Source organism: Hemibagrus wyckioides, linkage group LG20 (assembly GCF_019097595.1).
Source record: "Hemibagrus wyckioides isolate EC202008001 linkage group LG20, SWU_Hwy_1.0, whole genome shotgun sequence".
Classification (NCBI taxonomy): Eukaryota; Metazoa; Chordata; class Actinopteri; order Siluriformes; family Bagridae; genus Hemibagrus; species Hemibagrus wyckioides.
The window spans coordinates 11,660,144-11,673,106 of NC_080729.1; the positions used below are offsets into that span (position 1 = coordinate 11,660,144).

The window sequence follows — 12,963 nt, forward strand, 5'->3', positions numbered from 1 at the left end:
AGCCCTGTGTTATAGGAAGGATCACTCCATATAAATCCTCTCAGCTTAGTCTCTCTGTCAGTTTGGTGTAGCCAGTGCTCTAGAGTCAGCTTAAAATCCAGTCATAGCATTAGGTAAGTATTTGGTTGGTTTCAAAATATATTGATCTTTACAACATGATTTTATTATTTATCTTGACATTTCTGTAAACCCCAATAAACATTTAATAAATATTTGTCATATAACCTGAATCAGTGGTAAAATATCTTTCACATTTGGATTCAAATCAATCCTTTCAAACTCAATATATTTCATTTAAACTACTTTTACGGTTGTAGTAATGTAAACGCAAACTTAAAATTGTTTTGGTGATGCTTTAAAAAAAAAGGTGAGAAAGAATATAATATCAGATGCCAGCCTAACCAGTATCTATTTAAGGCGATAAAGAATCTGGAAGAGTTTTTCTTTTAGCCCTTACCTGGGCACCATTTTGTGCTTGTGTGCACGCAGCGCAAAGCTTTTAAATAAAGTCATAGTGTGTGATATTTTTTTTAAATGACACAGTGAAAAACAGGCTTGGTCAAACAACCAGCCCTTACCATGACAGTGTATCCTCCTCATGGGTATTACTTCTGTCTTGCTATACTATACTGCATCTCTCCTGGTTTTTAGAAGGACTAAAATAGAACACTAGTTATTTACATGCATTATAATGCCAAGTTTTTCTGCACACCTGAACATTCAAGAATCAAGATTCAAAGAACTTTATTAATCACAGGGGGAACACCAACATATGGGCCCTCCAAAATCTGTTGCCACATTGTTGGAAGCACAGAATTGTATATACAAACACTGATCAAGCATAACATTATAACACTGATTATCTCATCATCATGGCACCTGTTAGGCAGAAAGTGAACATTTTGTCCTCAAAGTTGATGTGTTAGAAGCAGGAAAAATGGGCAAGAGTCAGGATTTGAGTGAGTTTGACAAGGGCCAAATTGTGATGGCTAGACACCTCGATCAGGGCATCTCCAAAACTGCACTGCAGCTCATGTGGGGTGTTCTCTGTACCCTGCAGTGGTCAGTATCTATCAAAAGTGTCCTTTAAGTCCTGTAAGTATCCTTTAAGTCCTGTAAGTTAAGTCCCATGGAGGGCCCCACCTTGCAGCTTACAGGACTTAAAGGGTCTGCTGCTAACATCATGGTGCCAGATATCACACCACACCTTAAGGGATCCTCAATGGGTCAGAGCTGTTTTGGCAGCAAAAGGGGGACCAAAACATTATTAGGCAGGTGGTCATAATGTTATGCCTGATTGGTGTTTAATATAATGTCTTTGTATAATGAAGCTTTACAATTTTAATTCACTGGAATCAAGGGGGATGAAACTCTTTTTACCTCAATAATGCCCCAGCACAAAAAGCAAGATCTGTTAAGACATGGCTTTCCAAGTTTAGGGTGAAAATCAAGTGGTCTGCACAGAGCCCTGTCCTCAACCCAAATGACCACCTTTGTGATCAATTGAAACACTGACTGTGCCCCAGGTTGACCTCTGTAATGCTCTTCAAGATTCAAAAGTTTAAGATTCAAGAAGCTTTATTGTCATTTCAACCACATATACCTGACGCAGTTCATAGTGAAATGAAACAATGTTTCTCCAGGACCTGTTTAAACACAAAACAACAACACAGCTAGGACAGAAGTTTGTCCAAGCCACATAAAGTGCAAAGTGTGCAGATAGGTGCAAACAGAGCAAAGACAAGACAGTGCAAAAACAATAAGTACAAAAAGACAACACAAAAACACAGGACACTTAGCGCCGAAAAAAGAAAAGACCATGTGTAATGAAATGTAAATGAAATGAAATAAAATAAAATGAAATGATGTACTACTATGAGAAACTGTAGGAAAAAAAAGAAAAAAAAAACATCCAACTAATAACATATATGATTATCACATATATGTAGCAGCCTGACAACATGTATTGTGCAAAAATACAATAGCAGCAGTTGAGGTAGTGCAAATAGAAATAAACATAAATATAAATATAGCAGCAGATGAAATAAACTCAAGGGTTGAGGTAGTACAATAAGTAATGAACAATATAAATTATGTGTGTGTCCACACAGGTGAGAAAGAGAGTGTGTGTGAGTGTATGTGTGTGAGAGAGACAGAGAGTTTTGTACAATTCAGTCCTGAGTGTGTGTGTGTGTGTGTGTGTGTGTGAGAGAGAGAGGTTTGTACAGTTCAGTCCTGGGTGTTGAAGAGCCTGATGGCTTGGGGAAAGAAACTGTTACACAGTCTGGTTGTGAGGGCCCGAATGCACCAGTACCTCTTTCCAGATGGCAGGAGGGTGAAGACTATCCGCTGAAGGGTCTTCTGATCTGAGACGGTGCAGTTCCCAAACCAGGCAGTGATGCAGCTGCTCAGGATGCTCTTGATGGTCCCTCTGTAGAACACAGTCAGGATGGGGGAAGGGAGATGGGCTTTCCTCAGCCTCCTCAGGAAGTAGAGGCGCTGCTGGGCTTTCTTGGTGATGGAGCTGGTGTTGAGTGACCAGGTGAAGTTCTCTGCCAGATGAACACCAAGGAATTTGGTGCTCTTGACGATCTCCACAGAGGATCTGTCGATGAACAGTGGAGAATGTTCACTCTGTGCGCTCCTGAAGTCGACAACCATCTCTTTAGTCTTGTCGATGTTCAAGGACAGGTTGTTGGCTCTGCACCATGCTGTTAGCTGTTGCACCTCCTCTCTGTATGCTGACTCGTCGTTCTTGCTGATGAGACCCACCATGGTCATGTCATCGGCAAACTTAATGATATGGTTGGAGCCTTGCATTGCTGCACAGTCATGAGTCAGCAGAATGAACAGCAGTGCACTGAGCATGCAGCCCTGAGGAGCTCCAGTGCTCAGTGTGGTGGTGCTGGAGATGCTGTTCCCGATCCAGACTGACTGAGGTCTCCCAGTCAGAAAATCCAGGATCCAGTTGCAGAGAGAGTTGTTCAGGCCTAGCAGGCTCAGCTTCTCAATCTTCTGGCTCTTATGGGCACAAATCCTCACATCCATGTTCCAAAATTTAGTGGAATAACTTTCAAGGACACTGGAGGCTATTATAACAAAAAGAAGGAAACTACTCACTTTTAAACCCGTGGTTTTGGAATGGGATGCTCAACAAACTTATATGAATATATTGGGCATATGTCCAAAAACCTTTGGCCAGATAGTGTATTTGTGGCTTTATGAACTTCAGGGACCTTTGGACCTTTGTAGATTTTGATGATATTTGCATGGTTTTTCATGTGCTAAAGAAACCTATCTAGGTAATTTTCATTGTATTGGACAGAAAGCAATTCAGCTTTCTTTATTTAATTAAAGTTGTTTATTTTCAACATCTAGACTGCAGAGCTGGAGAGCACCATGTGCAGTTGGTGCTTAGAGTGATTCCTTTCATATGCTTCATCCGTGCACTCTTCCCAGGTCACTGTCAGTTCTACCATGATCACCAGTCTAAATTAGAGTATTAAAGTAAATAAGTACTGTTGTTTTGCTTTCAATAAACAGTAAGAAAACAGTACTTCAACAGCAATATTGCCCCGGGAATATTGCCCTAGTTTGATCAATTGAGCAAGTTATTACATGCAGTACCAGCTAATGTCTTTGAGAAATGACCAGACAGTAAATCCATTACTAGCACCTGATTTGGGGGATTTAGCAAGAATTCACAATAGCACATGTAATAGCACATGTAATAAGTTTAATACACACACACACACACACACTTATATACACTATATTGCCAAAAGTATTCGCTCACCTGCCTTGACTCGCATATGAACTTAAGTGACATCCCATTCCTAATCCATAGGGTTCAATATGACGTCAGTCCACCCTTTGCAGCTATAACAGCTTCAACTCTTCTGAGAAGGCTGTCCACAAGGTTTAGGAATGTGTTTATGGGAATTTTTGACCATTCTTCCAGAAGCGCATTTGTGAGGTCACACACTGATGTTGGACGAGAAGGCCTGGCTCTCAGTCTCCGCTCTAATTCATCGGTGTTATGTTGGGTTGAGGTCAGGACTCTGTGCAGGCCAGTCAAGTTCATCCACACCAGACTCTGTCATCCATGTCTTTATGGACCTTGCTTTGTGCACTGGTGCACAGTCATGTTGGAAGAGGAAGGGGCCAGCTGAATCATTCAGAGTTCCTTTCACTGGAACTAAGGGGCCAAGCCCAGCTCCTGAAAAACAACCCCACACCATAATCCCCCCTCCACCAAACTTTACACTTGGCACAATGCAGTCAGACAAGTACCGTTCTCCTGGCAACCGCCAAACCCAGAGTCCATCAGATTGCCAGATGGAGAAGCGTGATTCGTCACTCCAGAGAACGCGTCTCCACTGCTCTAGAGTCCAGTGGCGGCGTGCTTTACACCACTGCATCCGACGCTTTGCATTGCACTTGGTGATGTATGGCTTGGATGCAGCTGCTCGGCCATGGAAACCCATTCTATGAAGCTCTCTGCGCACTGTTCTTGAGCTAATCTGAAGGCCACATGAAGTTTGGAGGTCTGTAGCGATTGACTCTGCAGAAAGTTGGCGACCTCTTCGCACTATGCGCCTCAGCATCCGCTGACCCCGCTCCATCAGTTTAAGTGGCCTACCACTTTGTGGCTGAGTTGCTGTCGTTCCCAAACACTTCCACATTCTTATAATACAGCTGACAGTTGACTGTGGAATATTTAGGAGCGAGGAAATTTCACGACTGGATTTGTTGCACAGGTGGCATCCTATCACAGTTCCACGCTGGAATTCACTGAGCTCCTGAGAGCGATCCATTCTTTCACAAATGTTTGTAAAAACAGTCTGCATGCCTAGGTGCTTGATTTTATACACCTGTGGCCATGGAAGTGATTGGAACACCTGATTCTGATTATTTGGATGGGTGAGCGAATACTTTTGGCAATATAGTGTATATATACTGTATATATAAGCTGATCAATGATGACTACTGTGGATGTTTTCAGGCTTTGCTCTGGGTAGCACCATTGAGTCGAAGACTAAAGATATTTGGATGTGGTGTGTGCCACATCCCTATAGAACAGGACAAACTCTGGTGCTGCTTGATACTGAAGAACTGGGGGACATTGACAAGGTGATAATACCATCTCCTTGGATACACAATACATGCAATTTCATTGTAAATATGCACATTATATGTTTGTATCTTTACCAAATTACAAGAAAGCCCAATACACTTAGCATCAAATAAACTGCACTCATCTTGTATTTAGAAAGCATTAATTAATGGCAAAAGCACTGACAGAATAAGCTACAAACAAAACATTGGCTTGCACTACATTTAGTGCCAGAAATTGCATGTGTCATAAAAATAATAACAATAAAACTAACCATAAAGTTAGATAAGCAATGACCAAAAGAATTTATGACAGCAGTAAAATAATTAAAATTAGATTTCCGCATGTAATTTGTGAAGATTTGCAAGATAGCAGTAAAGGCTGTATTCTTATGTACAGCATTTCGTTGCTATGTACTTTGCAATGACAATGACGAAGAGACGAAGGTGCTCTTTGATTCTGGCTCTTCTGGGAATTTCATCTCCTCACATATCCTGTCCACCTGTAATATCCCATGCCAGAATAACCCTACACGTTACCAGATCACCACCATCCAAGGTAAACTGCTGGGCAATGGACTGGTGCAGTGGATAACTCCCGAATTAACCCTTCGCATTGGCTGCCTTCTCGAAGAGACATTATCCCTGCTGGTGCTGGAGGAGTCCATAGTTGATGTCATCCTAGGACACCGCTGGCTGGCCCAACACCAACCCAACATCAGGTGGAGCTCAGGGAGTATTGATCAGTGGAGTGACTACTGTTTTCAACACTGCCTATGACCATTCCCAGTCCCTGTCCCAGAAACTGTGGTCCTGGGGTCTACTACCATCGAGATTCCTCAGACCGTCACCCAAGTCGACCTCCCTGAGGAATATCAGGCTTACCAGGATGTCTTCAGCAAAGCTGCCGCTACAAAACTTCCACCACACGCCGCCAAGGTACCAAAGGGGAGAATCTACCCACTCTCAGTCCCAGAACATAAGGCCATGGAGGAGTACATCCAGGAGGCATTACAACAGGGGTTCATTCTACCATCCACCTCTCTGGCAGCTTCCAGCTTCTTTGTGGCCAAAAAGGATGGAGGGCTTTGACCTTGCATTGACTACTGGACTCTCAATTCTCAAATGGTAAAATTTGCTTACCCCTACCTCTGGTGCCTGTGGCCTTCGAGGAACTACGTGGAGCTCACATTTTTACCAAACTGGACCTGCACAGTGCATAAAACCTCATCCGCATCCATTGAGGTGATGAGTGGAAGATGGCCTTCATCACTCCATCCGGACATTGCGAGTACCTTATCATGCCATGGGCTCTCTAACACCCCTTCAGTCTTCCAGAACTTCATGAAAGAAATCTTCCGAGACATACTCCATCGACTACACCACTGCCACCTCTACCTCAAGATGGAGAAATGTGAGTTCCACCAGCTCATTATCCACTTCCTGGGTTACATCATAACTTCTGAGGGCATCCAGATGGATCACACAAAAGTGGAAGTGGTAAAGGACTGGACACAACCCCAAACCCTCAAAGATCTCCAACGCTTCCTGGGGTTTGCAAACTTTTACCGATGATTCATCGCCAATTATAGTGAATACACTGCTTCTCTCACCTCGTCGAAAACCCAAAATACTCAGCTGGACATCAGACGTGGTCGAAGTCTTTCAGAAGCTGAAAGCTGCCTTCTGCTCTGCACTGACCCTCTTCCATCCAGACCCAAGCCATCCCTTTGTAGTGGAGGTAGATGGCTTTTCTCTAGGAGTGGGAGCAGTGTTGTCCCAGTGGAGAGGTGAGCCCCCAGTACTCCACCCATGCGCCTTCTATTCCAAGAAGTTATCCCCAGCAGAGCAGAACTATGACATTGGAAACTGGGAACTGTCTCCAAAGCCAATGCTCTTTCCAGAATCCATTCACCTGATCCCAAACCAGAGGAACTGGAAAACATACTCCCTCCAGACCTCTTTGTATGTCCTCTCATCTGGTCCCTTGATGAGGACATTTGTGCCACCACTGTAGAGGAACCTGCTCCGCCGGGAGGTCCTGAAGGGAAAACCTACGTGCCAACCTCCCTACATCCTTCCCTTCTGGACTCCGTACATGCCGCTCCAGGTTCTGGTCATCCAGGCAGGCAGCGAACCATCTCACTCCTCCAAGACAGGTATTGATGGCCCAACATGGCCTGGGATGTCACCCACTTCGTGAAAGGATGCCCAGTCTGTGCCATGATCTCCACACCATGCTGTCTGCCGGAGGGTAAGCTAGTGCCTTTCCCTTCTCCACACCAACCCTGGTCCCACTTGGGCGTTGACTTCGCCATGGATTTACCAGCGTCTGATGGCTTCACTACCATCCTCGTCGTGGTGGATAGGTTCTCCAAAGCTTGTGAGCTCATCCCACTCAAAGGCCTACCCACCGCCCTGCCTTCTTCCACAATGTTTTCAGACACTTTGGCATCCCTGAAGACATTGTGTCTGATAGAGAGCCTCAGTTCATTTCCAGGGTATGGCAGGGGTTCTTCAAACTTCTGGGAGTGTCGGTAAGTCTATCCTCGGGCTACCACCCCCAGACGAACGGCCAGACTGAGCGAAAGATCCAAGAGATCGGGCGTTATCTCAGGGCCTACTGCCATAACCACCAACAAGATTGGAGTTAATACCTCCCTTGGGTCGAATATGCACAGAACTCTCTCCGCCAGGAATCCACCGGATTAACCCCCTTTCAGTGCATACTCGGTTACCAACCACCTCTGTTCCCTTGGTCGGGAGAACCATCCGAAGTACCAGCTGTGGACCACTGGTTCAGAGAGAGGGAGAGTATGGGAGTTAGCGCACCTCCTTCTGCGATGTGCTGTCCGCCAGCAGAAGAGCCAGGCACCATATACATTGTATATGGTATACATTGTATATGTATGCATATACATGGCACCTTATACATTGTTTCTATATTCACTGCATCTCATTTCGGATGCTGCATTCTCCGGAGATTGCAGTTTGCTGCATATGTCATCAAGAATGTCTTTTTTGAGAAAAGTAAGTGTAATAAAATTGACTATTCCTTGTGAGGTGTGAAATACTGTAGACTAATTTCTTTTTTACTTTGCTATTTAACGGTTGATTAGTATCTATTGCTGTGGCGTCATAATGATGGCATAGAGGTGGATTAATTCAGGAAGGACACCAGTGAAGGCCTAGGTGTGAAATGCACGGCCCACCACTGGAGTTAGATCACCAGCACTTGCTGAGATAAACTCTAACAATCCAAACTCTTAATCATGTATTAATTATCTGAGCAGAAAAAACATCTCAGACACTGGTGTGTATCAGACATTAAGATATAAGAATCTTCTTCACCATGCTGTGCATTCTTTCAAAATCAGTAATTTCATCTTAGCCACCAGCTTTTCCATATGATTAAATTGTGTAATACACAGTTTTACTATTTTGCACACTTATTCTTATGATTTGTTTAATAAAAACACTGGAAAAGCTGGAAAATGCATTTGGTATTATCAAGATCTTGATTATTTTTTAAACAAAAAAAACACAATCGTATATTTAATATATGCACAGCACCTGATGAGTTTTGTTTTGCTGTTTTTCTGAATGTGTTTTGTAAGAAAAATAAAATGATGAGGGCGTTGAGGATTTTAATGAAGTTTCTTATAGTATGTTATTATTGTATTTTCAGGAGGTGGTAGATAAGCACTATGCTGAACTATTCAGAACTTGGAGGCATCAGAACAGAAATGCCAGCAGATTCTGTATGATCTAAACAGGGAGATGAGAGAGCTTGTGCAGAAGGGAGACTTTGCAAAGCCTGGAGGATATAAACTCTACAGCACATACAGAAACAACATTATCATCCATTACCACAGCCAGCCAAACAAGGGAATCCAGGTACTGATATACAGATATACAGTGTTGCAGAAACACACAACAATGCTAGCTAAAACATAATCTCGAAATCAACAAAGGTTGGTTTTGTAGTGCCTTAGAAAAACAGGGCTTCACTACAATATGCTTGTGTATGTTTTCTGTGTGAAGGCTGAGGAGGTGTTGCAGAGGTTTTTGAATGAGAAAAGTGTGGAGGCAAAATTAATTCTTCAAACTGATGAACAACTGACCGAATTTGGCAAGAAGATTCAAGGTAGGTTGAGCATAACCATATCATTGATAGTTTGATACATTACAAAACAGTTTGACTGTTATAGGAGTAAAATTCAGTTACTGTACCTACTTCTGCCCTCCTAAAACGTACATTTTTTTACATGCATAATATCATGTTAGTACAATTTGTTTGAACATTTTTAACCAAACTTAGTACTAGTTCTAATACTTAAGGAGAACACTGTAGACTGTGAAATATCCTTTTCTATACTTTCACTTCTTTACTCTGTCCTTTTCCCCCTTGACCCGAAAGAGAACAAGTGGCTCTGTTAGAGCAGCAATGTAAAATAGAACAAGAGAAAAAGATGGAGACGGAGCGGCTGATGCAGGAGGAAAAAGAAAGCCATCAGCAGCGACTACAGCAGCTGGAGAAGAAATATGAGGAGGAGAAGCATCAGCAACAGCAGGAGCTGGACCAAGCACTAGAGAGCAAAGTGACCGAACATAAAAAGCTCATACAGAAAGGGTTTGATGAGAATGCCCAGCTGATGAGCCTGGAGATTGAGCAACTTAAAAAAGAAAAAGATAACCTGTCTCACAGTTTTTTTAAGGATTATGTTGTTCCTGGTATGGGTGTTGCTAAAGAATCGTTGGGTTTTTATCTCAAGTATAGAGCAATGAAGCAAGGATTGCCTATTATGTAAGAAAGTCAAGACTGTCATTCTGTAAAACACACTTCTGTAAAAAACACTAACTAAAATTAAGTAACAATTACATACTGTAATATATTGGAAAATGATGTTGCGCAGTATATTTACTAATATAGACCTTTATACATACATTTGCACTTGTATATTTTAAGTATATTGATATATTAAAGGTTCAAGGGAGATTTATTGTCATTCCAGAACCTGTGGTACATGAAATAGATCAAAACTAAATACTGAGGTCCCTAAATATACTAATATAGTATATATATATATATATATATATATATATATATATATATATATATATATATATATATATATATATATAAAGTGAGTAATAAAAGTGTACAATGTATGTGCTACAAAAAATAACATATCACTGCTTTTGAACTAAAATGACAGTTGAAGAAAAAGAAAATAATATGCACTAAAAAACTGATTTTGTTTACAAGTGGACAGAATGATTTCCTCTTACCTTATATATTTATTGAAGAGTAGATGTTGTTTTGGACTGGATTTATGGTTCATGTCAATCTTACATATTAGCTTGAATGAAAATACTAAAACAGGGAATCCTTAATGTTTTCACATAAAACATCACTGCACTTTCAAAATCCAAAGCTGGGATATGTGAAGAGGAGAATTCCACTGTGATGTAATGTATATGTAGCAATAATAAAGGCTTATTCTTCTAACTTAGTCTTGCACTGTGCTGACCATGTGAAGTACACTACTCACAAAAAGTTAAGGATATTCGGCTTTCTGGTGAAATTTCAGGATGCACCTAAATTGCACTATAACCTTTACAGGTGAACTTAATTTAACCTTCTCTACACTTTTGAATGCACATGTCCAACTGTTCAGTGTTTCAGTACTTTTTGCATAACTTGCTGTTCTCTAACAAGGTGCTTAACGGCAAAATTCACAACTGGTGTTTGATCCATGAATCGACCAATAAATTTCTGGTTAATTAGAATTGGTATTTAAACTGTCCTCTTCATCATGGTGTTCACATTTTGACATCATGAGACCAAGACCACACCTAACAATTGATCAACAGTACCTCGCCATTGCGAGGCTTCAAACAGGATGTTTTCAGAGGGAAGTGGCCACTGAGCTTAGAGTGTCACAGAGTGTCATCAGCAGGTTGCGACAGAAAAACAGACAGACTGGAAGAGTCACAGAAAAGCATAGACATGGACGTCCTTTGGCCACATTCCATGTTGATGACCGTTTCATTGTGAACAGTGCCCTGTGGAACCGGATGATGAATGCCACTCAACTCCAGGCATATTTAAGGGAGGTGAGAGGCACCCAAGTGTCACGTCAGACCATTCAAAACCATTTACATCAGCGTGGTCTGCGTGCTAGACGACCTGCAAGGGTACCTGACCACACCACTAGGCACAGGCGTCATCGTCTTGCATGGGCCATGGAGCATTTATGCTGGACGAGGGACCAATGGGCCTCAGTGCTGTTCTCTGATGAAAGTCGATTCACGTTGAGCAGAAATGATGGCCACCAATGATGTTGGAGACGTCAAGGAGAGCGCTATGCATCAGCCACTGTCGTGGTGGTGTTACAGTCTGGGCAGATGTGTCTACTCAATACAGAACTGCCCTACATCTTGTGAATAGTACAGAGACAAGCCAATACTACCCGAATAACATCATTAATCCAGTCATTTTGCCCTTGCATGAACAACACAGGCCTAATTTCATCTTCATCCAGCTCATCAAGGTTGCATCATTAGGGAACGGCTGCGGGAGGCTGCTGGAGGCTGGGGTACCTGAAATGGAGTGGCCTGCACTTTCTCCAGACCTGAATCCCATAGAAAACCTATGGGCAAGGAGTTCTGTTTATAAGTATTATGAACTTTGTTAAAACAATGATATACACTCACAGAACACATGTATGTCTACACATTCACCCAGTTAGTTCACAGCCTTCCCAGTAGCACATTCCATTCCATATCTATGAACCGTTATATGAGCCTGAATTCCAGACGTCTCCCCACTAAAAAACCCTGCTTCCTACATTGGGAAAATGTCTCACTCAATGAACTTGGCTCCGATCCAGACTCTGATGCAGAGATTTCAACACTCCTTCATCTTAAGCTGACCCTCTGTCCACTCTCCCTTCCAAAACCCAGATCCCTTGACTGGGCCAATTTCATGCCTCCACCCACAATTGGCCAATGGCCAGGATTTTGGAGAACATTTCAGCCCCAACATCACCCCTCTAACCAGTTTATAGTGCAAAGATTTGCTGACTTTTTTTCCCCTGTCTTTTGACTCCATTCCAACACTTCTGCCTCTGCTGCCTAGTGACACTCAAACAAAGACTAAACAGAGAATAAAATGACATTTTCTTTCAAGTCTCCTAATATTATCTACTATACATAAGGCACAGGGTTTCAGATGGACATGTGTTTATTTTTAGACTCTTAGATCTATCTAAATCCATCCCAAACCTTTATGACACAATCAGTTTTGATCAAGGCTGCCATATGTTTCTGCATTCGGTGACTTACTGAATAGAGATTAAGGAATGGATTAATCAGCTGACTAATCAGGTGCCTCATCTGTCATTAGAAACGTTATTCTCAAAGCCAATTTTCTATCAAGTTGTAATAACAATAAAACTTTACAAAATTCATGGAATTCCTCAACTTTCCAAATTATGCAAATATTGGCTAGCAGCTTTAGTTAGACTTCACATCAACCACCTGAATGGAGAAAAAATGTGATCTCAGTTATTTGAACATGCCATAGTTGGTGCCAGAATCTCTACACAGAATAGTGCAATTTAGAAAAAAATAGTGCAATTTAGAAAAAAAAAACCCATCAAAGCAACATGTACATGCATTTTCTGATGTGATCTACAGAAAATTGCCAGACTGGTTCAAGCTTACAAAAAGGCCATAATGACTCAGATAACCACCACAACACAACTGTGCTGAGACTCCTAGGATGCACAATATGTGAAAAATCAATTTCAGTTGTACTTCTTCCTGAATGTGAACCAAAAA

General features: G+C 41.9%; 1 long non-coding RNA gene across 1 annotated transcript; it reads left to right on the top strand.

Moving 5' to 3' along the window:
- The first annotated feature begins 12 nt into the window (after positions 1–12).
- LOC131371128 (uncharacterized) lies at positions 13–10,149 on the top strand. Its single transcript, XR_009207501.1, has 4 exons — positions 13–113; positions 8,804–9,012; positions 9,160–9,262; positions 9,536–10,149. It is a non-coding gene; the product is annotated as an uncharacterized LOC131371128 (long non-coding RNA).
- Positions 10,150–12,963: the final 2,814 nt, after the last annotated feature.